Below are 26,739 nucleotides of genomic sequence, written 5' to 3' on the forward strand. Positions count from 1 at the left end.
GAGACAAAGTGTCAATGGCTGAGAGATTCCAAACAGAGTCGAAAGGTTATCCTGGAAGTTATTCTTACGCATTAAGTAGATATCACCTTGTTGTTCAAGATGTAGTGGAGAGGCTGGAGGGAATTGCCTGAAAATGTAGTGCTGTGTTCCAGTAGCCATGTTTCTTGATGATGATTGAACAATGATATAGCTTCCACAATGAGACTCTGTGAATGTGAAAACCTTATGTCTGATGCTCCTTTTAGCTACTATATCAACAGAAGAGTAGAACATATGGAATAGAAATAAATAATAGGGGGAACAAATGTTAAAATAAATTCAGTTTGAAATAGTGGTAATTGAAAGCGAGGGGTAAGGGGTATGGTACGTATAGTTTTTTTTCCTCTATTATCATTTTATTTCTTTTTCTGTTGTCTTTTTATTTCTTTTTCTAAATCGATGCAAATGTACTAAGAAATGATGAATATGAAACTATGTGATGATATTAAGAATTACTGATTATATGTGTAGAATGGAATGATTTCTAAATGTTTTGTTTGTAATTTTTTTTAATTAATAAAAAACGTTTAAAAAAAGAATATTTTTTGTTAATGGCACACAGATTGGTCTTACTTTTTGCTTAGGCTGGCATTCTCTACTTTTTGTTTGGAGGCTTATCCCTTCATATTTAATATAATTATTGATAGCATGTTTAATTCTATCATCTTGATATTTAGTCTCTGATAGACCTTTCTGGTTTTTGTTTCTCTGTTGCTCCTTCCTATCCTTCTTTAGGGTCAATTGAATATTTACAGTATTACGTTTTATTTCCTCTACTGACTTCTTATATATACTCCTCTATTTCTTAGTGACTTCTCTAGGGCTAACAATATGCATCTTTAAATTATCAGCATCTATTTAAAATTAATAATAAATAACCCCTAATGATTCACACACTTCACACCTGACACAACATATTCCTACATCACCCTTCATATCTGACACTTCACACTTACCACTTACCACAACTCACTTTATACTTCCCCGTTCGCATTTGACACTTTGTACTTTACAATGTATTAATCCACACACCCCTACGCCAGGTTTTTTGGTATCGTTGTCAATAGACTTGCTCCCACACGCATTATAAAGGCCATTTTCCAATTGTTATTTTTGCTTTAAATTGTTAGTTGTCTTTTAAGCATATGAGAGGGTAAAAAGAAAGAAAGCATAAGCACTGAGGTTTACCAATTTATTTAACATTTCTGGTGCCCTTTGCTCCTTTCCTTAGACCTAAATTTCCATCTTGTGTCATTTTCTTTCAGTGTGAAGATTATTCCTTATCATTCTTATACCATAGAGCTGCTAATTGTAAGTACTCTAACCATGTCTTCATTAAACATTCATTTTTAAAGATATTTTCACAGAAAGTAGAATTTGATTGACTTCCATTCAGTACTTTCAAGAAGTAAACTCTGCACCTAAACTTCATTGGTTCCGATGAGAACATTGCCATCAATTATAGTGTTTTCCCACCGTATGTAATGGTCTTTTATCTCTGGCTGATTTTAAGATGTTCTCTTTAGCTCAATGATTTGATGCTGGACACACTTAGTAGCTCTCTCCCAGCCCTTGTCTTCCATAGCTCATTTTCTATCGTGTGCAGATATTTCAATATGTTTCCACTCTACAGCCTAAGAGAGGTGATAGGCCTAAAGGAGTGCCTGCACATACCTTAAACCTGGGAACAAGCAACCCTAGCTGTTTATAGGATGGGAACTCTCAGTGGCAGCTGCCTCGCCCTCTGGAAGCAAACACTTTTCTCTCATTTCTGATGCGAAATGGGGCAGGCAGAGCTTCCATCCTGGACCCTGACCTGAGCAGCTGCTCTCATTCGAAGACCGGCCATGATGGGAACTCTTCTCCTACCCTTTTGAACTCTTTTACTTGTACACTAAAACTGCAGTAATAAAGTAATTACTTGCTGAAAGTTTCTGTGGTGCCTGCACCTGTGTTCCCATGCTGTGCATCCAGCAATTCACTCCACATTTGACTATGAGGATTTTAAACATGATTTACTTATATTTATTCTGTATTTCTTGGATCTGAGTTGGGTTTTTAAACATAAAATTTAAGAAATTTCCACCGTTAGATCTCTTCTGAACAATTTTCACTCTCTTCTTCTGAGCTCCAATTGCATATGTGTTATTATAATATTTACACAACAATCTCTAAGTTTCTGTTCACTTCTATTTAATACTGTAACCTCTTTTTTCAGATTGTATAATACTATTATCTGTTTTTAAGTGTACTAAACTTTTCTTCTGCCATCTTAATTTGCTATTAAGCCCACCCAGTCAATTTATCATTTTAGTTACACTTAGTTCAAAAATTTCCATTTGGTTATTTTATTTAGTTATTGTTTCTTTGCTGAAAGTCCCTCTGTGTTCATGCCTATGGTAGTTAGATTCAGTTGTCAACTTGGCCAGGTGAAGGCACCTAGTTTTGTTGCTGTGGACATGAGTCAATGGTATGTGACCCTCATCTGTTGCTAATTACATCTGCAGTCAGCAAGGAGGCATGCCTGCTGCAGTGAATGACGTTTGATTTTAATTGGCTGGTGCTTAAATGAGAGAGTTCAACGTAGCACAGCCCAAGCAGCTCAGCATTCCTCATCTCAGCACTCGCAGCTCAGCCCAGGCCTTTGGAGATTCAGAAAGAAGTCACCCCAAGAAAAGTTGTTGGAACCCAAAGGCCTGGAGAGAAGGCCAGCAGAGACCATCCTGTGCCTTCCCACATAAGAAAGAACCTCAGTGGAAAGTTGGCTGCTTTTCCTCTGAAGAACTAACAAAAGAAATCCCCTTTTATTAAAAGCCAATCCATCTCTGGTGTGTTGCATTCAGGCAGCTAGCAAACTAGAACAATGCCTTAAGACTATTTTCCTTTTTATGATATGAATCTATTTTTGATAACTGTGCTTAAATCTCTCAACATCTGGGCCATCTCGAGGTAGTTCTTAGACTGTTTTTTCTTGACTATGGCTCATTGTTTTTTCTTTCTTTGCAGATTTATCATATTTTTGTTGTATGCCAAATATCGTGATGTTGTTGAGACTCTAGATTCTGTTCTCTTCCTCTGAAGTTACTTAACCTATGTTCTAAGAGGCAGTTGTATTAACATTTGATCACTTTGATTTTGGATTAGTCTTGAACTTACCCTTTGTTAAGGTGTATCTATTTCAAATCCAAAGTGTTTTGAAAGCCCTTCATGTTTAGCAATATTCAACCTCTAAACTTTGATCACTGCAGATTTTGACAAGGCTCAAATTTTAGTGTTGTTTATTTATGTATAGAGAAGAACTTACTCTAGGATGTGTTTGTCACTCTTAAATAGTCTTCATTTAGTCGCATGTGGATGTTTGTGGCTTTAACAACATCTCTCCTCTGTAACTGAGCTGTAATATTCCCCAGCCCTGACACATCCCTATCATTGCTGTGCCACCTCAGCCCTTCAACAGCCATGGTCTGGGAAGCCTGTCTTAGTCACTCAGTGACACAGTCACATAGTGCACATGCATCTATCCCTTAGACCATGCAACTTTATTTTTTTAATTTTTTTTTGCTTGCCATGAAACTTTAATAGATATGTGTTTTCCAAATATTTCTTCCATTTTGTAGGTTGTCATTTTACTTTCATAATAAAACCCTTTGAGGAAAAAAGTTTTAAATTTTGATGAGGTCCCATTTCTCTCTCTCTCTTTTTTTTTTTTTTTTTGTAGTTGTTGCTTGTGCTTTGGGTATAAAGTCTAAGAAGTCATTGCCTAACACAAGGTCCTGAATATGTTTTCCTACATTTTCTTCTAAGACTTTGATAGTTCTGACTTTAATATTTAGGCTTTGATCCATTTTGAGTTCATTTTTGTATAGGGTGTAAGACAAGGTACCTCCTTTTTTGTTCGCAAATGTACATCCAGTTTTTCCACCAATACTTTTTGAAGAGACTATTCTATCCCAATTGAGTGGTCTTTGCCACCTTGTCAAAAATCAATTGGCCATGAATATGAGGATTGATTTCTGAGCTCTCACTTTGGTTCATTGGTCAATATGTCTGTTCTTATGCCAGTACCATGCTGTTTTGATTACGGTAATTTTGAAATACATATTAAGATTGGGAATTATGTGTCTTCCAACTTCATTCTTCTTTTTCAAGATGGCTTTAACAATTTGGGGTCCCTTGCCCTTCCATAAATATCTGATGATTTGTTTTTCCATTTCTGCGAAGAAGGTTGCTTGAATTTTGATTGGGATTGCACTGAATCTATAAATTGCTTTGGAGAGTATTGACATCTTAATGATGTTTAGCCTTCCAATCACCAAATAGAGAATGTCTTTCCATTTATTTAGATCTTCTTTAATTATTTTTAGCAACCTTCTGTAGTTTTCTGTGTGAGTACTTTATACACTTAGACATTTGACTTTTTTTTTGTTGCTATTAAGAATGGAATATTTTTTCTTGATTTCTTCTGATTATTCATTGCTTATGTAGAAACATAACTAATTTGGGGGTAATGTTTGCTGAATTCATTTATTAGCTCTAGGAGCTATGTTGTGGATTTTCCAAGGTTTTCTGTATATAAGGTCATATCACCTAAAAATAGGAAAGATTTTACTTATTCCTTTCCAACTTGGATGCCTCTTATTTCTTTTTCTTACCAAATTGCTCTGGCAAGAAATTCCAGTACAATGTTGATTAACACTGGTGACAGTGGGTATCCTTGTCTTGTTCCTGATCTTTGAGAGAAGGATTTCAGTCATTCACCATTAAGTAGGCTTTTCATATGTGTCCTTTATCATGTTGAGGAAGTTTCCTTCTATTCCTAGTGTTCTAAGTGTTTTTAACATGAAGGAGTGCTGTAGTTTGTCAAATGTCTTTTCTGCATCAATTGAGATGAGTATGTGCTTTCTTTCATTGTGTTAATATGGTCTATTATATTATTTGATTTCCTGAATGTTGAACCTACCTTAAGTTCTAGGGATAAAACCCACTTGATCATAGTGTATAATTAGTTTAATATGCTGTAGAATTTGGGTTTACTTGTATTTTGTGGAGAATTTTAGCATCTATATATAGGAGATATTGGCCTGCAGTTTTCTTTACTTGTGGTATGTGTATCTTGCTTTGGTATGAAGGTGATGTTGGCCTTGTAAATTGAATTAGATATTGTTCCCTCCTCTTCTGTTTTTCAGAAGAGTTTGAATCACTCTCTTGAGTTGAATTGGAGTTAAGTCTGCCTGAAATGTTTGGTAAAATTCCTGTGAAACCATCTAGTCTTAGGCTTTTCGTTGATGGAAGGTTTTTGATGACTAATTCCATCTTTTTACTAGTAATTGGTTTGTTGAGATCTTTTATTTTTCTTGAGCCAAGAAGTATGTAATTTGTGTTTCTAATAATTTTTCCATTTCATCTAAGTTATCTAATTTATTGGCAATTAGTTATTCATAGTATTTCTCATAGTCCTTTTTATTTCAGCAAAGTTGGCATTAATATCTACCCTTTTCATTGCTCATTTTCATTGTCTGCTCTTTTTCTTTGTGTGTCTAGGTAAAGGTTTGTCAATTTTATTGATCTTTTCAAAGGGCCAAATTTTTATTTTGTTGATTCTATATAATTTTTTTGTTTTCTATTTCATTTATTTCTGTTCTAATCTTTGTATTTCATTCCTTTTGCTTGCTTTGGGTTTAATTTGCTCTTCTTTTCCTAGTTTTTCCAGTTTTTAGGTTAGGTGTCTGATCTGGAATCTTTCTTCTACTTTAATATAAGCATTTAGAGCTATAAAATTCCCTCTTGTGGTATTATGGTATTCCAGCCTTTGCTGGATCCCATAAGTTTTGGTACGTTGTATTTTCATTTGCCCAAAATATTTCTTAATTTTTCTTGTGATTCCCTCTTTAATCCATTGGTTAAGAGTATGGTGTTTAATTTCCACGTATTTTTGAATTTTACATTTCTTCTTGTTTTTATTTTCTATTTTTATTCTGTTGTGACCAATATACATTATATATATATATAATATAAATATTGTAAGCATACAATGTGTGTGTATATATACATTATTATTATTATATTTTTAAAATATATTCTTAAATAATAAAATTTTTTTTAATTATTGAGACTTTTTGTGACCTAACATATAATCTGTCCTGGAGACTGATCTATGCATGTGTGTATTCTGTTTTGGCTGGTTGAAGTGTTCTATATAGACCTGTAAGCTCCTGTGGGTTTAGATTATTGTTCCTGTCTTGAATTTCTTTATTGATCTTCTGAACTAGATGCTTTATTTATTAGTGAAAGTGTATTATAGTCTCCTATTATTCATGTAGAACTGTCATTTTTTCTCTTCAAATCTGTAATTGTTTCATATATTTAGGGGTTCTTCTGTTATTTATAATTTTTACATCTAATTGTTGAATTGGCCACTTGATCAGTATATAATGACCACTGTGGCCCTCATAATTGTTTTTGACTTAAAGTCTATTTTACCTGATATTAGTTTAACTACCCCAGCTCTTTTTGGATTACTATATGTGTGGTATATATTTTTTTACATGCATTCACTTTCAATCTTTGAATTTAAGTTGGGACTCTTGTACACAGCATATATTTGGGTCATGCTTTTTTTTTTGTCCATTCTGCCTTCTGACTAGAGAATTTAACTCATTTACCTTTAAAATCACTACTGACAATGCAGAATTTTCTTCCTCCATATTGTTGTTTATGTATCTTATGTTACTTATGCCTTTTTGCCCCAATTTTTCCAATAATAAATACTTTGATATTTATTTGATTTTTTATGTTGTCCAATATTGAGTTCCTTCTCCTTTCTATCTGAATATATTTTTCCTCTATTTTCTTTGTGGTTGCCAAGGGGTTAATATATAACAATCATATTTGGTTTGATACCAAGTTAACTTCACTAGCATACACACGTACTGTTCCTATACCCCTCTATCCCCCACTTTTTTTGTACTTGGTACCACTATATCTTTGTACATTGTAGATCCAAACCTATAGATTTATCATTAGTTTTTATGCATTTGCATTTTATCTCCTGTAAGAGGCGTCAAGTTAAATAGCAAACAATATACTGCAATAATACTGGCATTTATAATTACCCAAATGGTTGCCTTTAACACAAGTCTATATTTTTTTATGTCACTTTGAATCACTGTCTAGTCTTTTCCTTTCAGTCTAACAAACTCCATTAGCATTCCTTGTAGGGCAGGGCTAGTGGTAATGAACTCCCTCAACTTTTGTTTACATGAGAATGTCTTAATAGCTCCCTCATTTCTTAAAGAAAATCTTACCAGATATAAAATTCTTTGTTGGTTGCTGTTTTCTTTCAGCATTGTGAGTATTTCAACTTCCTGCCTTCATGCCTTCATGGTTTCTGATTAAGAAAACAGCACTCAATATAATTGGAGCTCTCTTGTGCATAACTTGTTGTTTTTCTCTTGAAGCATTCAGAACTCTTTCCTTATTCTTTGTATTCAATAATGTGATCAATATCTGATAGGGTGTGTTTTTCTCCATGTCTATCCCATTTAGTGTTCTTTGGGTTTCTTGGATGTGCATATTCATGTCTTTGCTAAATTTGGGAAGTTATCTTTCATTATTTCTTTGAATATTCCCTTCTGCCCCTTTCTCTCTTTCTTCTCCTTTTGGGGCTACTATAATGCCTATGTTGGTGTCCCAGAGGGTCTTTGGCTATTTTCAGTTTTTAATAATTTGTCTTTCTTTTTGATCCTCAGCCTGATTCATTTCAAGTGACTTGTTTTCAAGTTCACTGATTATTTCTTCTGCTCGTCTGTTCTTGAAACCCACCTGAATATTTTTCATTTCTGTTATTTTGGTCTTTACCTCCAGTAGTTCTGTTTCATTCTAATTTAAAATTTCTATCTCTTAACTAAGATTCTCATATTGCTCATTCATTTTTTTCCTGATGCCCTTTAGTTCCTTCCTTAACCTTCTTGCATATTTTTAGAATCTTTTTTAAAGGCTTTGTTTGGTATGTTCACATTCTTGTCTCACTTGTTGGTAATTTCTGGATTTTTGTACGCTTCCTATGGATGGGGTATTGTTTCTTATTTCTTTGTTTATCTTGTAATCTTTTGTTGCACACTGCACATTTTAATATTTTAAATGTTAACTCTAGGATTTATTCCCTAAGTTGTCCATTTCTTGATTTTGTAACCAGCTGGTGATGTTAGGCTTCATCCTTCCTATGGGGAAGGTCTACCCAAAGTGAATGCAATGTACAAGACTTTCCCTGTTTTCCTGTATCTCAGTCTTGTCTTGGAATTTTGCTTATTAGTTATTTTGGAGTTTCCCTGTTTACAGGAGTTTGGTTGTCCCCTCTGTTTCCCAGGAGCGATAACTCTCTCTCCCAGATCTTTAAAGCCAGCAAGTCTTTGCCCGATACTTTCTGCCTGTAGAGTTCCTTAGACTCCTTTCATTGTCTTAAGCTGCTTTGCCTTGAAGGTTAATTCTTGAAGAGAGGGGTACACCAGAAAAGACTTCCCCAAGTCAGTTTTTCTCAGCTGAAATAGGGCCAGACACCCACAAGAGAGAATAGACTGGCTCTACAGTGACCTGACGATGGAATGAGAAAAGGCACCAAGAACTTCTGACATGGGTCCCCAAAGCTGAACTTTCTGGACCTGCCCAGCAAATGCCTACCTTCAACCTGAACTCCTGAGGAAGCACAGCATCCTTAGCTCTCTGCTGCCACCATCCTTGTACTAGACAGTTTAAAACAGTGACTGCCACCACCTTTGTCCAGAGCAGGTTGAAACAATGATTTCCCTTAGGGTCAGCCCCCCCCCCGCCCCATAATCTGAAGTCATTAACCAAAAACTGTGATCAAGAGGCGGGGCCAAGATGGCGGCTTAATAAGGTACATTAAGTTCCTCCTCCAAAGCAACTACTAGGTGAACTGAAACAGTGCAGAACAGCTCCTGGGGCCACGGCAGGGAATGGACACACAGCGTACCCCAGTCTGGACTGGCTAGGCTGACTGCGAGACTCGGCTGCGGTGAGATCCCCAAGCGGTGCGCAATTTCCCGAGCAGCGGCAGCTGTGGCAGCTGGAGCTCCTCCCTCCCTCCTTCCCGGGCCGGCTGAGAGTCTGAGAGAGGCAAGTTTCCCAAGACGCGGCGGCCGGCGCCCCTCTTTTGTGGGCGGCTTCCTGGTCTGGCTACGAGTCTCGGATCAGAGGGCTACTCAAGCCGCGGTGGCCCTCCCCCCGCGGGTGGCTTCCTGGTCCGGTGGCGAATTCCCCGGGCGCACTGCGGCCGGCGACTGACACCCCTCCAGGAAGAGGAGGGAATTTCCAACAGTGGCAGGGACTGGGTCCAACGAAACACCAATAGGGGAATTAATAAAGGAGCCACAGGGTCCCCTCAAGCCGCGGCGGCTGACGCCACCACCACGCGCAGCCCCCCGAACCAACTGAGAGAATTGGATCGGAAATCCCCAGGCCACGGAGATCAGTGATTGGGGGGATCCCTTCCAAACACGTGAGACAAACGTGTGCCATGAGTGCCACCTACTGGGCAGGATAAGAAAAACAGAACCCAGAGATTTCACAGAAAAATCTTACAACCTTGTTGGGTCCGACACCCAGGGAAATCTGACTAAATGCCCAGACGCCAGCAGCAGAAGATAACGGTCCACGCTCAGAAGATTGAGAATATGGCCCAGTCAAAGGAACAAACCAATAGTTCAAAGGAGATACAAGAGCTGAGAAAACTAATGCTGAATATACGAACAGAAATGGAAAACCTCTTCAAAAATGAAATCGATAAATTGAGGGAGGACATGAAGAAGACATGGGCTGAACATAAAGAAGAAATAGAAAAACTGAAAAAACAAATCACAGAACTTATGGAAGTGAAGGATAAAGTAGAAAAGATGGAAAAAACAATGGATACCTACAATGATAGATTTAAAGAGACAGAAGATAGAATTAGTGATTTGGAGGATGGAACATCTGAATTCCAAAAAGAAACAGAAACTATCGGGAAAAGAATGAAAAAATTTGAAAAGGGTATCAGGGAACTCAAGGACAATATGAACTGCACAAATATACGTGTTGTGGGTGTCCCAGAAGGAGAAGAGAAGGGAAAAGGAGGAGAAAAACTAATGGAAGAAATTATCACTGAAAATTTCCCAACTCTTATGAAAGACCTAAAATTACAGATCCAAGAAGTGCAGCGCACCCCAAAGAGATTAGACCCAAATAGGCATTCTCCAAGACACTTACTAGTTAGAATGTCAGAGGTCAAAGAGAAAGAGAGGATCTTGAAAGCAGCAAAAGAAAAACAATCCATCACATACAAGGGAAACCCAATAAGACTATGTGTAGCTTTCACAGCAGAAACCATGGAAGCCAGAAGACAGTGGGATGATATATTTAAAATACTAAAAGAGAAAAACTGCCAACCAAGACTCCTATATCCAGCAAAATTATCCTTCAAAAATGAGGGAGAAATTAAAACATTCTCAGACAAAAAGTCACTGAGAGAATTTGTGACCAAGAGACCAGCTCTGCAAGAAATACTAAAGGGAGCACTAGAGTCAGAAACAAAAAGACAGAAGAGAGAGGTATGGAGAAGAGTGTAGAAAGAAGGAAAATCAGATATGATGTATATAATACAAAAGGCAAAATGTTACAGGAAAATATTATTCAAACAGTAATAACACTAAATGTTAATGGACTGAATTCCCCAATCAAAAGACATAGATTGGCAGAATGGATTAAAAAACAGGATCCTTCTATATGCTGTCTACAGGAAACACATCTTAGACCCAAAGATAAACATAGGTTGAAAGTGAAAGGTTGGGAAAAGATATTTCATGCAAATAACAACCAGAAAATAGCAGGAGTGGCTATACTAATATCCAACAGATTAGACTTCAAATGTAAAACAGTTAAAAGAGACAAAGAAGGACACTATATACTAATAAAAGGAACAATTAAACAAGAAGACATAACAATCATAAATATTTACGCACCGAGCCAGAATGCCCCAAAATACGTGAGGAATACACTGCAAACACTGAAAAGGGAAATAGACTCATATACCATAATAGTTGGAGACTTCAATTCACCACTCTCATCAATGGACAGAACATCTAGACAGAGGATCAATAAAGAAATAGCGAACCTGAATATTACTATAAATGAGTTAGACTTAACAGACATTTATAGGACATTACATCCCACAGCAGCAGGATACAACTTTTTCTCAAGTGCCCATGGATCATTCTCAAAGATAGACCATATGCTGGGTCACAAAGCAAGTCTTAACAAATTTAAAAAGATTGAAATCATACACAACACTTTCTCGGATCATAAAGGAATGAAGTTAGAAATCAATAATAGGCAGAGGGCCAGAAAATTCACAAATACGTGGAGGCTCAACAACACACTCCTAAACAACGAGTGGGTCAAAGAAGAAATTGCTAGAGAAATTAGCAAATACCTCAAGGCAAATGAAAATGAAAACACAACATATCAAAACTTATGGGACGCAGCAAAGGCAGTGCTAAGAGGGAAATTTATTGCCCTAAATGCCTATATCAGAAAAGAAGAAAAGGCAAAAATGCAGGAATTAACTGTCCACTTGGAAGAACTGGAGAAAGAACAGCAAACTAATCCCAAAGCGAGCAAAAGGAAAGAAATAACAAAGATTAGAGCAGAAATAAATGAAATTGAAAACATGAAAACAATAGAGAAAATCAATAAGACCAGAAGTTGGTTCTATGAGAAAATCAATAAGATTGATGGGCCCTTAGCAAGATTGACAAAAAGAAGAAGAGAGAGGATGCAAATAAATAAGATCAGAAATGGAAGAGGAGACATAACTACTGACCTCACAGAAATAAAGTAGGTAATAACAGGATACTAGGAACAACTTTACGCTAATAAATACAACAATTTAGAGGAAATGGATGGGTTCCTGGAAAGACATGAACAACCAACTTTGACTCAAGAAGACATAGATGACCTCAACAAACCAATCACAAGTAAAGAAATTGAATTAGTCATTCAAAAGCTTCCTAAAAAGAAAAGTCCAGGACCAGACGGCTTCACATGTGAATTCTATCAAACATTCCAGAAAGAATTAGTACCAACTCTCCTCAAACTCTTCAAAAAAATCGAAGCGGAGGGACAACTACCTAATTCATTCTATGAAGCCAACATCACCCTCATACCAAAACCAGGCAAGGTATTACAAAAAAAGAAAACTACAGGCCAATCTCTCTAATGAATATAGATGCAAAAATCCTCAATAAAATTCTAGCAAATCGTATCCAACAACACATTAAAAGAATTATACATCATGACCAAGTAGGATTCATCCCAGGTATGCAAGGATGGTTCAACATAAGAAAATCAATTAATGTAATACACCATATCAACAAATCAAAGCAGAAAAATCACATGAACATCTCAATTGATGCAGAAAAGGCATTTGACAAGATTCAACATCCTTTCCTGTTGAAAACACTTCAAAGGATAGGAATACAAGGGAACCTCCTTAAAATGATAGAGGGAATATATGAAAAACCCACAGCTAATATCATCCTCAATGGGGAAAAATTGAAAACTTTCCCCCTAAGATCAGGAACAAGACAAGGATGTCCACTATCACCACTATTATTCAACATTGTGTTGGAGGTTCTAGCCAGAGCAATTAGACAAGAAAAAGAAATACAAGGCATCAAAATTGGAAAGGAAGAAGTAAAACTATCACTGTTTGCAGACGATATGATACTATACGTCGAAAACCCGGAAAAATCCACAACAAAACTACTAGAGCTAATAAATGAGTACAGCAAAGTAGCAGGTTACAAGACCAACATTCAAAAATCTGTAGCATTTCTATACACTAGCAATGAACAAGCGAAGGGGGAAATCAAGAAACGAATCCCATTTACAATTGCAACTAAAAGAATAAAATACCTAGGAATAAATTTAACTAAAGAGACAAAAAACCTATATAAAGAAAACTACAAAAAACTGCTAAAAGAAATCACAGAAGACCTAAATAGATGGAAGGGCATACCGTGTTCATGGATTGGAAGACTAAATATAGTTAAGATGTCAATCCTACCTAAATTGATTTACAGATTCAATGCAATACCAATCAAAATCCCAACAACTTATTTTTCAGAAATAGAAAAACCAAGAAGCAAATTTATCTGGAAGGGCAGGGTGCCCCGAATTGCTAAAAACAACTTGAGGAAAAAAAACAAAGCTGGAGGTCTTTCACTGCCTGACTTTAAGGCATATTATGAAGCCACAGTGGTCAAAACAGCATGGTATTGGCATAAAGACAGATATATCGACCAATGGAATCGAATAGAGTGCTCAGATGTAGACCCTCGCATCTGTGGACATTTGATCTTTGATAAGGCAGTCAAGCCAACTCACCTGGGACAGAACAGTCTCTTCAACAAATGGTGCCTAGAGAACTGGATATCCATATGCAAAAGAAAGAAGACCCATATCTCACACCCTACACAAAAGTTAACTCAAAATGGATCAAAGATCTAAACATTAGGTCTAAGACCATAAAACAGTTAGAGGAAAATGTAGGGAGATATCTTATGAATCTCACAATTGGAGGCAGTTTTATGGACCTTAAACCTAAAGCAAGAGCACTGAAGAAGGAAATAAATAAATGGGAGCTCCTCAAAATTAAACACTTTGTGCATCAAAGACCTTCATCAAGAAAGTAGAAAGACAGCCTACACAATGGGAAACAATATTTGGAAATGACATATCAGATAAAGGTCTAGTATCCAGAATTTATAAAGAGATTGTTCAACTCAACAACAAAAAGACAGCCAACCCAATTACAAAATGGGAAAAAGACTTGAATAGACACCTCTCAGAAGAGGAAATACAAATGGCCAAAAGGCACATGAAGAGATGCTCAATGTCCCTGGCCATTAGAGAAATGCAAATCAAAACCACAATGAGATATCATCTCACACCCACCAGAATGGCCATTATCAACAAAACAGAAAATGACAAGTGCTGGAGAGGATGCGGTGAAAGAGGCACACTTATCCACTGTTGGTGGGAATGTCAAATGGTGCAACCACTGTGGAAGGCAGTTTGACGGTTCCTCAAAAAGCTGAATATAGAATTGCCATACGACCCAGCAATACCATTGCTGGGAATCTACTCAAAGGAATTAAGGGCAAAAACTCAAACGGACATTTGCACACCAATGTTTATAGCAGCATTATCTACAATTGCAAAGAGATGGAAACAGCCAAAATGTCCATCAACAGACGAGTGGCTAAACAAACTGTGGTATATACATACAACGGAGTATTATGCAGCTTTAAGACAGGATAAACTTATGAAGCATGTAATAACATGGATGGACCTAGAGAACATTATGCTGAGTGAGTCTAGCCAAAAACTAAAAGGCAAATACTGTATGGTCCCAATGATGTGAATCGACATTCGAGAATAAACTTGGAATATGTCATTGGTAACAGAGTTCAGCAGGAGTTAGAAACATGGTAAGATAATGGGTAATTGGAGCTGAAGGGATACAGACTGTGCAACAGGACTAGACACAAAAACTCAAAAATGGACAGCACAATAATACCTAATTGTAAAGTAATCATGTTAAAACACTGAGTGAAGCTGCATCCGAGCTATAGGTTTTTGTTTTGTTTTGTTTTGTTCTTACTATTATTACTTTTATTTTTTTCTCTATATTAACATTCTATATCTTTTTCGGTTGTGTTGCTAGTTCTTCTAAACCGATGCAAATGTACTAAGAAACAATGATCATGCAGCTATGTGATGATGTTAAGAATTACTGATTGCTATGTAGAATGGTATGATTTCTAAATGTTGGGTTAATTTCTTTTTTCCGTTAATTAATAAAAAAAAAAACTGTGATCAAGGATCAGCTATGTATGCCCCAGGTCTTGGGGAAGTGGATTTTTATGTCCATTTCTGTCACCAGTGAGCTAGCCTGGAGCTAGACCCCATAGTGGCCTGCCATGAGAGAGGGTATGGGTGCTGGCAGCCACTACATGGAGAGAGAAATTTACTGTTATTTACTATAATTTATCACTCTTTTCTCTTGCTATTCACTGGATGCTGTTCAGTGTTTTTTGTTCGTTTGTTTTGGCCTCTGGAGTTTCAAAAGAGTTATTTTAGAAAGTTTCAGCCTATTTAATAGTTTTTTCATTCCTATTTAAGCTCATGTCCTTGAGCTCCCTACTCTGCCATCTCCCCACCATCCTCTTTCTACCTGCTTTTATTTTAAAAGGGCTTGGCTTAGTTCAAGGGTTCAACATACTGGAGCTCATAAACATGGATGAAAAAAATTTACATATTTATTTTCACCAATCTATAAGTGAAATTCAGTATTTCTGTCAAATATGAATTTTGGAAACAAAGCTATATTACCAGTACCTGTAATTTTAGCTCTAATAGAAACCATAGATATTTTGAGATTACATTACTGTTGTGGCTAGTATCTCAAATAATTTATACTCATCACTTCATAAAAATGTTATTAGCCTCACTGTTTGACATATTATTTAATGCTTTAAAAATAGTATTTATTCATTTTATTTATTTATTTAATATATATATATTGCTATTTAACAATTTTTGATGCCTATATTTCTATATCATAAGCTTCTTCTACAATGTTCCGTATTTTATTTATATATATCAAAACCTTATTGTGAGAAGGAACATTTAGTATTCATCAAATTGAGGAAACTATAGCACCAAAATTGAGTACTCCATAGCACAAAAAACATTAAGAAACCCTGGTTCAAGAAAAAACCTGGGGAAATGACTATGGAATTTAAGATCATAATTAAATATTATTAAGTACTCTCCATACTCTCCTACTTATAGCACTCTTTTTCAATTTTGATCTGGCAATTATATCTTTGTGTGTTTAAAATTTATAATATTGAGCTATTTAAAATCATCTCAACTTTTTAGAACAAAGTGAAATATAGAGTAAGCAAACAAATGGGCAACAGTGGCTCAGTGGCAGAGTTCTTGCCTGCCATGCTGGAGGTCTGGGTTTGATTCCCAGTGCCTGCCCATGTAAAAAAAAACAGACAACAACAACAAAAAAACTAGTAGAGTAAGCAAACAAAGAAATAAAAGATTATAAGTAAAACTCAGTTTAAAAAGTGCGTTCAAATAGATACTTTACAAATACAACAAACCAAATTTGAAAAATGATGGGCTATTGGTGGCCAAAGTATCTGTGTAAGAACATGTTGCCTCTGGGAAGAGGAAGAAAAGTGATAATTACTCCATCTTTATCAAGTTCTTAGTTAGGTATAAGAAAGTATTCCCTGAACACAAAGTGATACCTGGTCATTTTGGAGTAGGGCAAAGTATCACTGAAGGAGAGACAGCAAACTTGGGCTCTTGTTCAAACTCTGACATTTGAGAGAATTATGCTATGAATAAAATGGTGATGAAATAGTATGTTATTCTAATTAAATTAGTAGTCAAGTGTGAAAGTTGTCCAACTATGCAAATTTCCCTGAATGGCGCTTATTTCCTTCTCTGTCTCTCTAAGGAAATCTCAGGATCAATGGGAATATGTCAAGTAGTGAAAACAGAGGGGCAGAGATAATGGTGGGAATTTTCCAGTAGTAACATCTTTGTGACCATAGCATTTACACACTTTTCCCCATTGTGTAGAGCAGCCTTACAGTTGGGTTGCAATTATCCCCATCTCTATCATGTCTGTGGAGTCTAGGCTTAGTTATCAATGCTATTACCCCCAAACCACCCTTTTAGAATTTAAAAAATAAAAATAAAAAAACATTTTCTACACCCTGTTCATTATACTGAGATTAAAAAAACAGGTAATTTAATTTTCCTGTACATATATATCTTTGATGATTAATATACTCCCTAAATGGTTTTCTATCTTATACTAGTATAGTTATACTGGAAATTCTTAGATACAATTGCATAGAAAATATTGATACAAAAAATTTACTTTGCATTTACTTGTAAAATGGAATTATTCCAAACATTTCAGGAAGGGAATAATTCCAATACCATACAGATTATCTCAGAGTATAGAAAAAGACAGTATGTTAGCTCTTTTTACAAATCAAATGCAAACTTATTAAAAAAAAAACAACTCTGAATACTTCTAAAGATAGCAAAGGAATTGAATCATAATTTTAAAATTCCTACAAAGAAACTCTCAGATCTATCCTTTCCTAATATACATTTTTGAAAGGAACATTGATATTTCATGAAATCTAGAGAATAGAGAACATCAGAACATTTCCTAACTCTTTTTATTGGCAGAATCACCTCTATTTCAAAATATGACAAAAGTATTGCCAGAAAGAAAAATTACAACATAATCACTCTTATGCAAATAGATAAGAAATCTTTAACAAAGAAAGTATACTAAATAAGCAATAAGCAAAAAAAAAAAGGATAATATATTACAATCAAGTGGCATTTGTTCCAAGCTTGTACATGTGGATTAACATCAAAATATAAATCAATATAACTCACCAAATTATATTATGCTCTCAACAGATATTAAAAAAACATTTGACAAAAGTCAATATATATAGCCATGGTAAAAATTTTAGCAAAAAAACTATCATAACCAATCAAGAAATATAAATCACACTATTATATGGTTCTTATATCATATGTGAAATATTTACTTGAAGGTAGATGTTCATACATTAAAGATAAACACTAGCAACCTTAAAGCATTAATTATTAAATAACAAAGATTTGTAGCTGATAAACCAACAGAGATCAAATGGGATCAAATAAAATATTCAAATAATCCAAAAGAAGGCAGAAAAAGTAAAAAAGAAACAGAAAATATGGGACGAATAGAAAACAAAAATCAGAGTGATAAACACAAATTTAACCATACAAAAATTCACATTAAATATAAATTGTCTAAACATTCCAATTAAAACACAGAAGTTGTCCGATTAGTTGAAAAAATAGCATCCAAATATATGATGCCTACATACAACAAAAGCAATTTGAATATAAAGATACATGTAGGTTAAAAGTAAAAAGAATACAAAAAGAACTAACACACTCATACTAGCCTAAAGAAAACTGTAATGATTATATTAATATCAGAGAAAATAGACTTCAGAGGAAAGAATATTATCAGGGATAAAGATTATTTTACAATGGTAAAGAAATCAATTCATCAGAAAACATAACAATCCTGAATGCTTATGCACCTAAAAAGGATCTTTAAAATACATGAAGCAAGAACACATACGAGAAATAGACAAATCCAGAATTCTAATTGGGAATTCAAGAACCATTTCTCAGTTATTAATAGACCATGAGAGAAAATCAATAAAGACACAAAGGGACAGAACAACACTATCAAATAACTTGACCTGATTGACATTAATACAATATTCAGTCTAGCCACAACAGAATATGCAATACAGAAACAATGGAGAACAATAGAGAAATTCAATAAAAGCATAAACTGGTTTCGGAAATCAATAAAATAGATAAATATCTAAATCTTGAATATATCATTTTGAATAAAATAAGCCAAACACAAAACGGCAAATATTGTATTGTTCATATGATGTATTCAAAATAAGTAAATTCATACAGTCAGAAACTAGAACACAGGTTATCAGGGCCATTGTGGAAATAGGAAGTAGTGAGTTAGTGTTTAATTGTTACAGAGTTTATGATTGGGCTGATGAAAAAGTTTTGGTAATGGATGGTGGTGACAGTAGTACAACATTTTAAATGTAATTAACACCAGTGAATTATATGTTTGCATGGATTGAAAAGGGAAATTTTAGATTGTATATATGTTGCTAGAATAAAATTTTCAAAAAAAGAACTGAACAACACAAACAGTGAATGCTAATGTAAACTATGGATAATAGTCAATAGTATAATTATAGTAACACTGTTCCAACAAATGTAACAGAGTTACCACACTAATGGAAAGTGAAAATAAAGGGAAAACTGCATGTATGAGGGTGGTATATGAGAACTCTGTATTTTATCTGATTTTTCTGTAAATCTACAATTTCTCTAATCTAAAAAAAATTAAAAATAAAAAGTTTCAATCAAAGAACTATTTGCCAGATTCATGCCAGAGAGCTGTTTTAACTTAATTTTTAAGTTTTAAATCTGTTGCTTCAAAATTTCTATAATAGTTCGGATTTAATATACAGATTAAGAATGTACAACAGAATCACCTGTTTTGAATTTAAAATTTTTCCTGTAATAGTTCACCATTTTATAGATCCTGCCATTTTAGCTTGCTTTGGAAACATTCTGTGGGTACATGATAAGCATCAATGCATTTAGTTATTATAAAATCATTTTTCCCATATTTTCACTGAAGTCAAACAAAAGACTAAGCATAAATTATGGGAAATCTCTCTTCCAAGAATGAACATATTCTGCTAATCCTCATATCATCATCCATAGCTAGGAGTTGACATATCAAAAAGAGTTCTTAATGAAAACCAGCTAGTATCTCGCTATAAAATTACAATAAAACTAAAACTAAAAATTATTTTATTTTTAAATAAAAATTTTAAAACTAGGTTTTAAAATGTACTCCTGTAGCAATATGATCAGAATACGTGGACTCAGCTTAATACGGTACCTGCTGTGGCTCTGTCTGAAGTCAAGAGGCTGATAGATGAGGTTTGCCTATTCGGGTCTTTAGGGCTTGAAGTCACTTAGATGGATGACTGCTTAACGAGAGCAACATAACATTTTTGTACAGGACTAGAAATCTAGCTTGGCGCCAATAGACTGTGATGCTTGCCTAAACTCAATATTCAGATCATGACTATTTAATTTATCTGTCAATGACTTGCTCCTGATTTGCATTACACCTATTTGGCATTTCTAGGCAGACAGTACAGTACAGCAGTTTGTATTCAAGATAATGTAGAGGGAGTATTCTGAGCATTTAAAAAGCATTCTTTTTTCTAATATTTTCATTTCAGTGAGACATTTATATTTTAATTGATATAGCTAGAAATTAGATACAGTGCCATGTGAAATGAAATCCATAAATAGTGCAATAACTTGACAATCTTAAGGTGATTAAGATATGAGACTCAAGTGTTACATGAGCACGTCAAACAAAAGAGGGTAAGAAAGAAATATTGCAAAATAGGCCTAATATTAGAACAATTTTTAAAAAATGTATTTAATAGATAAAATCCCATTTAGAACTAGGCAGAATCTAAGGTGATATACCTATAACCTTTTTGGAATAATATGCTCCTCAGTTATAATAGAACTATGTTAAATCATGCATTTAGTATATCAAATTATGTTTGGCTAGACCCCTGAATATTCGAAAGCAATATGTGGTTTTATTTTATTTTAACAGTCTAAGTCTAAGACATGACCTTATTGACTTGCTTTCTTCTGATACCATAGGTATGTTTAAAACTTTAGGAAAACTGAGAATCGATCTACAAAACATGTAAATGGAATTAATTGACTAAACCATTCCAATCATCAGTTTATCAATTATTTGTTGTATGAGATTTCTGTAAGTAACATAAAGATGAACTTGACAGGGTTCTTGTCTTGTGGTTATTATACTCTAGTGCGAGAGGCAGGCATAGATGGGTCCAACCTCCATATGAGTTTAATTAAATACCGTAATATCAGGTGCAGTCTATCTGATGAAGGAGCCAGAGGGCAGGTCTTAAAATGACTTTAAAGTGAGCCAAGCATTTGTTGAATCCACCTTGGTTTGGTTTGTTCTCCTAAGTCTGTCTCTACCTTTTGCAACACCAGAACATTCAGTCAGTTTATAAAATTCAGCAAATATCAAATTTATTAAGTATTTTACTATATAGAAAAATATATAATTGATATGATGATGTAGAAATATTTTTTAAAGTAAAGGTTGAAAACATGATGAATTCTTATAAACCATAGCAGATAATCTGTCATTTTGTCATGAAATTATTACTTCCGTCCTGATAAGAAAGTGTTGCCTCGCTACTATAATCTTAATCCTGGAGAAACTACTGCCATTATATATGAGAATTTTGTCAACAACAGCTCTGATTCACTTTCCACACAGCCACCTGGTGATGACAAACCAAGCATTCAGTATTATTAGGCTTTATTCTGAATCTTGCTTGACTTCCATGCTGGTATGAGTTTAACCTATCGCCAGCTGAAATCACTGTCTGGAGAAATTACCCAAAAAATCATAAGGGTAAATTGAAAGATGTCCAACTGCCTCCTAATAAAGTCAGCACTTGCCCAGCTACTTTAAATGTTTAATCAGTACCTTTTTTATCTGAATTTTTCTTAGTATCTTCTATAGAAAGTATGACAGTATCTGCAGTATTTGAATTTTCATGATGATCCTTCTAGGATTGGTTTAATGTGATTTAAGGTGGTCAATTAAATAAACCCCTCCATTGCTCAGGCTGAATAATGATTTCATTTCCCAAGTCTACTAATCCATTATTTTAATTAGCATTAAATTCATAAAACAAAAGAAAACCTAAATAGGCCTTAAAGGATCTTAAGAACCCTGAAATAAATACCACAAACTCAATTATCAGAAGGAAAGGCAATAACAACTCTCATTTGGGTAATAAAGTAGAACTGTTTTCATGAAAATAATTAGAGCAATAAACGCACACTTTAGACGTATTTATAAGTGTTTGAATTCCACTAAGATTACCGCCACCTTTAGGAAGAGACTTGAAAATGTAGTTGACAAAGGAGACATTGATTTATGCATTCCCATTCCATTCTACAGAGTTCACACTGAAACAACAGTCTTCGAATTAGCACTGCAAGTTTCTCCAAGCCCAAAGAAAAGAACAGTAAATGTCCATCTGCATTTTGAGAGGGACTTTCAGGGAAAAATCTCTTAATCCAAAGACGCTATTCTGATGCCAATGAAATACAAGGTGTCAGGGCAGAATGGTGGGGAATTTGTTTATACATTTAACTATAAGGTACTATTATCCAGAGGGAAAATATCTAAATATGACAATCTGGAGAAGGAGGCAAATGCAAAAACAGATCAATGGTAATTAATAATAATAATGATATTAATACTAGCAGAGCTTTTGAATGTGTTGTCCACATTCACCATTTCCATTTTCTCATTAGCTATTGACTTTTGACTCATCAATACTCTATTTTGTTTTTTTTTTACTTTATCCCCACTGTTTTTACTATTATAAATTATGCCATAATAAAAAAAAGCCTCAGCTAAATCTCTATTCACATTTTAAATGTTTCCTTTATTGAAAATAGATACTCAGTATGCTTGTGGTGGCAAAAGTGTATCAATGCAGGCATAGAATAGAGAGGTGAGATCAATTTTACTTTGAATATTTTATAGGGATTCCTCAGGAATCAGACTGCTGTCATAAGAGGTCCAGAACTACCTGAATCGGACTGGAGAATGGTCAGGTAGAAAGGACTTCAGGAGGTTTCTAGGGAGTGCTCTTGCCAGTAACCCCTATGAAGGAAAAAGAGAAACGGTTGGGCAGGGAGAAAAGTTGGGCTTCATGCAGTGGAATTGGTAAGGTCTTTCAGAGCTGTCCTGAAATGAATTAAATTAGCTAAGCTTTTGATTCCCTGCATGGTTCAGTTATAGGGAAGGGACACAATCTCAGGCAAGGCAGCTTCTTTCAACTGAGGCAGCAGTCAACACTCCCAGCAGCTAGGAAAAGAGTGCCTCAGTCTTCAAGAGGATATCTGGGTGGCACACATCAGCATCCACTGTAAACATCAACCATCAACCATCTTTAAACCAGTATGACCTTGAGGTAATTTTATATTTAGTGTCCAGGCAAGAATTTTGCATAGGATACATTTTCTCTTCAACATTTAAAAATTATATTTACCTATATTTCTTTCTTCCAATTTCTTCTTTCTTCCAATTCCCTTTGTTCCGAAATTCAAAGATCTTCAACGTGAACCACATTAACTAAATTAATCCCAGATATTTCATTCATAAGCATCATCCTTTACTCCTAGTCACATCTCTAAAACAGTAAAAATGAAATTTATTATACGTTGGGTGTAACTTGTTATTTCGTTTTGTTGCCAGCATTCTTTTTAAATCATTGAAATAGAGGCTTGTCCACAGCCTTGCTTTCTGAAATGACAATGATGAAAGTTAAACCGTATTTAAAGTTTCTCAAACTTAATGTTTAAAAAAAAAATACCAAACTTGCCAGACAGTGCCATTTTCTAGACAATCCAAAGAAAAAAGTAACATAAATCTAGTAATGCTTCCAAGGGAAAACGAAAGAGTTTATCAAGGAGTGGTTAAAAAATAAAGCCATATTAGCATTCTGCTACATGTAAATAATTATTTCACAAATCTCTTTAAACACATTGATTGGATTCTTAAATTATGAGGTCATTACTCTATAATACCTTGTTTTAAATATCAGCATTCTTTCTAAAGTCATATCAAATTATGGCATGCTAATTTGTATACAGAAAAAATATATTACATTCAGGACTTTGAATTCCACACATAAATATTAATGAAGTATCTTTGTTTTCTTCCCATTCAGAGAAAACCAATATTTATTTTAATGGTATTTACTTAGAAAATAGGACACCATCATGACTACTTCATCAACTGAAGCATTTATTAAGTACCCATATAATGCTGTTCTTTTAGGGTCAATTGATGTAGGGTCCAAATTCTCTCACACTGGCAATATATGAAGCTGGAAAAATAGTAAAAATGCAGCTTACCAGGCATTTGGTAGATATTGTGCTTCAGTACATGACTACTTCACATAATTACACCAGGCCCTTCATCATCATTACTAAGCTAACAGCCAGTGATTATGATATTTGCAAATCCTAAATGAATCTGCAAAGCATTAGCTAGAGAAATTACTGTTCCCCAGAATGGAAGTGCTAGAAAGAATTGACCAGTATCTATGATATTATGTTGACTCTGTACACCCTGATTTAGCTCTTTGACATCATGGAGACCTCTGATCCACATCAAATTGACCACATCAATTTCTCATTACCTCTCAACTCTCTCCTGGCATCACAACCTTCCTTATCTAAAATACAGATTTCACAGTCTATCATCAACTTCATTTTTTTTTCAAATATTCTCAATTTTGTTGGCCTTTACTCCATTGCTTTCAATCATTCCAATATGGAATGATTCCTAGCAAACCATCTTCTTGACAGCATCCACCACCTGGTGGTGGAAAACCACAGAACCAGCCCGTTAGCTTCGTTTGCAATTCAGAATCACATAGCATCGATGGGCACTCACTATCATTTGCATTATTGCAAATTTCCCCAAAGCCTTGCTTTTCAAAGCCTTTTCTTCTGAAACCACCCTCACTTTCAACTTTATGATCTCTTCTAACCTTATATTTCATTGAGAAAAATAGCAACCATCAAATATGAGCTCTTATCTTCTTCCCACCTTATTTATAATCCTATTTACATCTCTAAACTCTTTTCTCATGCTCCTGCCCTATTACAATGGAGGTGGCATCCATAATGTTTGCACCAAATGCCAGTCCCTTCTGTGCTCCATGCCTTTCCTCTCCACATTACTCAAGGATTTTATTCCTAATCATGCAAGAGTTTATTTTCCTGAACGCATGTCTTCTCTTGGATATCAATTCTCACTTTCTTCTGATTTATTCTTCTTGTTCCTATTAAGGCATAAACACGTCATAGCTTAGTTCATTAACAAAACAGTCAAGAGCTTTTCTACTCCCTAAAAATACTATTTCATCTTTCTGCTCTCTATGTAGGAAAAACTTAAATGTGCTGATTTTTTTTACTCTCACACCCTGCTTTCCTCTTCTACCACATCATCAAACTACTTTTTTTTCAAAATACCAATCGCCTCTGTATTGTCAGATCTAAAGAAAATTCTGTCTTCAACATACTAAAGCTCTTATGAAAAGCTACATTTGACTCTTCCCTTTCGCCTGACAGACTTTCCATTCTTTGCTTCGATGACATCACATATTCCTCTTTTTCTACTTTCCTCACTCCTCTGCATCTTTCTCTCACTTCTATTTCTCCTGTAAATTATGGTATTCTTAGGGACTTACATGTGGAACCTTTCTTTATTATTCTTATAGTTCCTTCCTGATTATTTCATCTAAACTAATTTTAAATGTCATTATTTGGTGAAGGCTCAAAAATTTGTATTTCTATCCCAGTTTTATCTCTTGAACCCCAAATTAATATATTCAACTGGCTAGTTACCATTTCCAATCAGATTTCTCACAGATATCTCCAACAAAACTGGTCAAAACTGAAATCCTTGGTTTGCATCATTTTCCTACAACCAACCCACCTAGATACTTTCCCTATCTTAGAAAATAGTGAACATAATTATCCATCCAGTTTTTTAAGCGAGCAACCCAGCAGTCATTATTTCCCATAATTCACCTATCCAATGCAATAACTTCAATTATGGCTTCCAAAGATGCCTCAAATCTGTCCAATTCTCTGAATCTATTAGGTCCCCATATTAGTCTAGTCAATCTCATGACTTGCCCCTCTAGGCCATTCTCCTCACAACAGAAAAATCTTTTTGCCATATAATTTTGGTCATGATACACCTCTGCATAAACCTGTCAACAATTTTCTACCAATTACAATAAAATACTCAACTTTTCTAGTATGTCCAAAAGTATGCACTCTGACTTTGAGAGAATTGCAGCCTTACCACACTCTATCAACAATGGTCATGATCCACCTCCATCCTAGTTTTCACCATTCTCCCTGGGCTCACTCTGGTCCAACCACTCTAGCTTTCGTTCATTCCCTCAAGTCTTTTTTTTCCCTAGCTTAGGGATTTTGCAACCTGCTTTTGTGCCATTTCCACCTCCTCACCCTGATCTTTGTTTTAGTCATTCCATCTTATACACTATGTCTCAGATTAAATGTCACCTCCCTAAAATCATCGACCTAAAATACACCCATTCAAATTTCTTATTTTATCTCCAAAACCTGTTTGTTTCATTCAAAAACTTATCAAAAATGTGTATTATGTATATTTCCTATTTTATTCATTGTTATCATTTCTCCGACTAGCCTGTAAGTGCTGTAAGGGCAGTTACCAGGTCAATATTGTTCAGCACAGACACCCCAGTCCCCTAGTGTCTTGCCTTTTAGATACTAAGCACTTAGTAATGGTTAAATGAATGACAAGTATTTGACTATTTAGAAAGTCAGTGCTTCCTAAAGGGTGAAATGTTTCCATTGTTAGTATATGATATGATGTTAGATGGTATATGAATAACCATGCTTTAATTATTATAAGGCTTAAATATTCATTTCAATATGTTTAAAAAAATAAAGGTAACTTCTGAAACCCATGATTGTGTAAATATTCATGGGATGAGGGCATTTAAAAGCAACTGGAGGAAAATTATTAGGTAAATAATAAATTAGGTGAAAAGCAGTCATGCAACAATTATATAGTAATATAACATTTTAAGTATGGAGATCACTGGTCTAAGATAAGCTGAAAATTTGGCCTTATATTAAATTCACTTAGCTGGAGGAGGTGGGTAATTAAAGGTCTAGTGCATGGTTATTAACCTGCTGTGGTAGATTATATTATTATACACAAATATTTGCTGCCCATTCCAGAGGGAGAATTACATTTCT

General features: G+C 34.9%; 1 long non-coding RNA gene across 2 annotated transcripts in view; it reads right to left on the minus strand.

Moving 5' to 3' along the window:
- The window catches only part of LOC143686320 (uncharacterized), a 49,298-nt gene that overhangs the window by 15,250 nt on the left and 7,309 nt on the right, over positions 1 to 26,739 (minus strand). Inside the window, exons 2-3 of one of the 2 annotated variants that reach the window (XR_013177028.1) lie at positions 22,959 to 23,099; positions 22,354 to 22,570 (exon numbers count right to left, since the gene is read on the minus strand). This is a non-coding gene — a long non-coding RNA (uncharacterized LOC143686320). Of the gene's footprint in view, positions 1 to 22,353; positions 22,571 to 22,958; positions 23,100 to 26,739 lie in introns of those variants that run through there. The other variant, XR_013177027.1, reaches the window with a different exon arrangement.

The sequence above is a fragment of the Tamandua tetradactyla genome, chromosome 6, assembly GCF_023851605.1.
Source record: "Tamandua tetradactyla isolate mTamTet1 chromosome 6, mTamTet1.pri, whole genome shotgun sequence".
Classification (NCBI taxonomy): domain Eukaryota; kingdom Metazoa; phylum Chordata; class Mammalia; order Pilosa; family Myrmecophagidae; genus Tamandua; species Tamandua tetradactyla.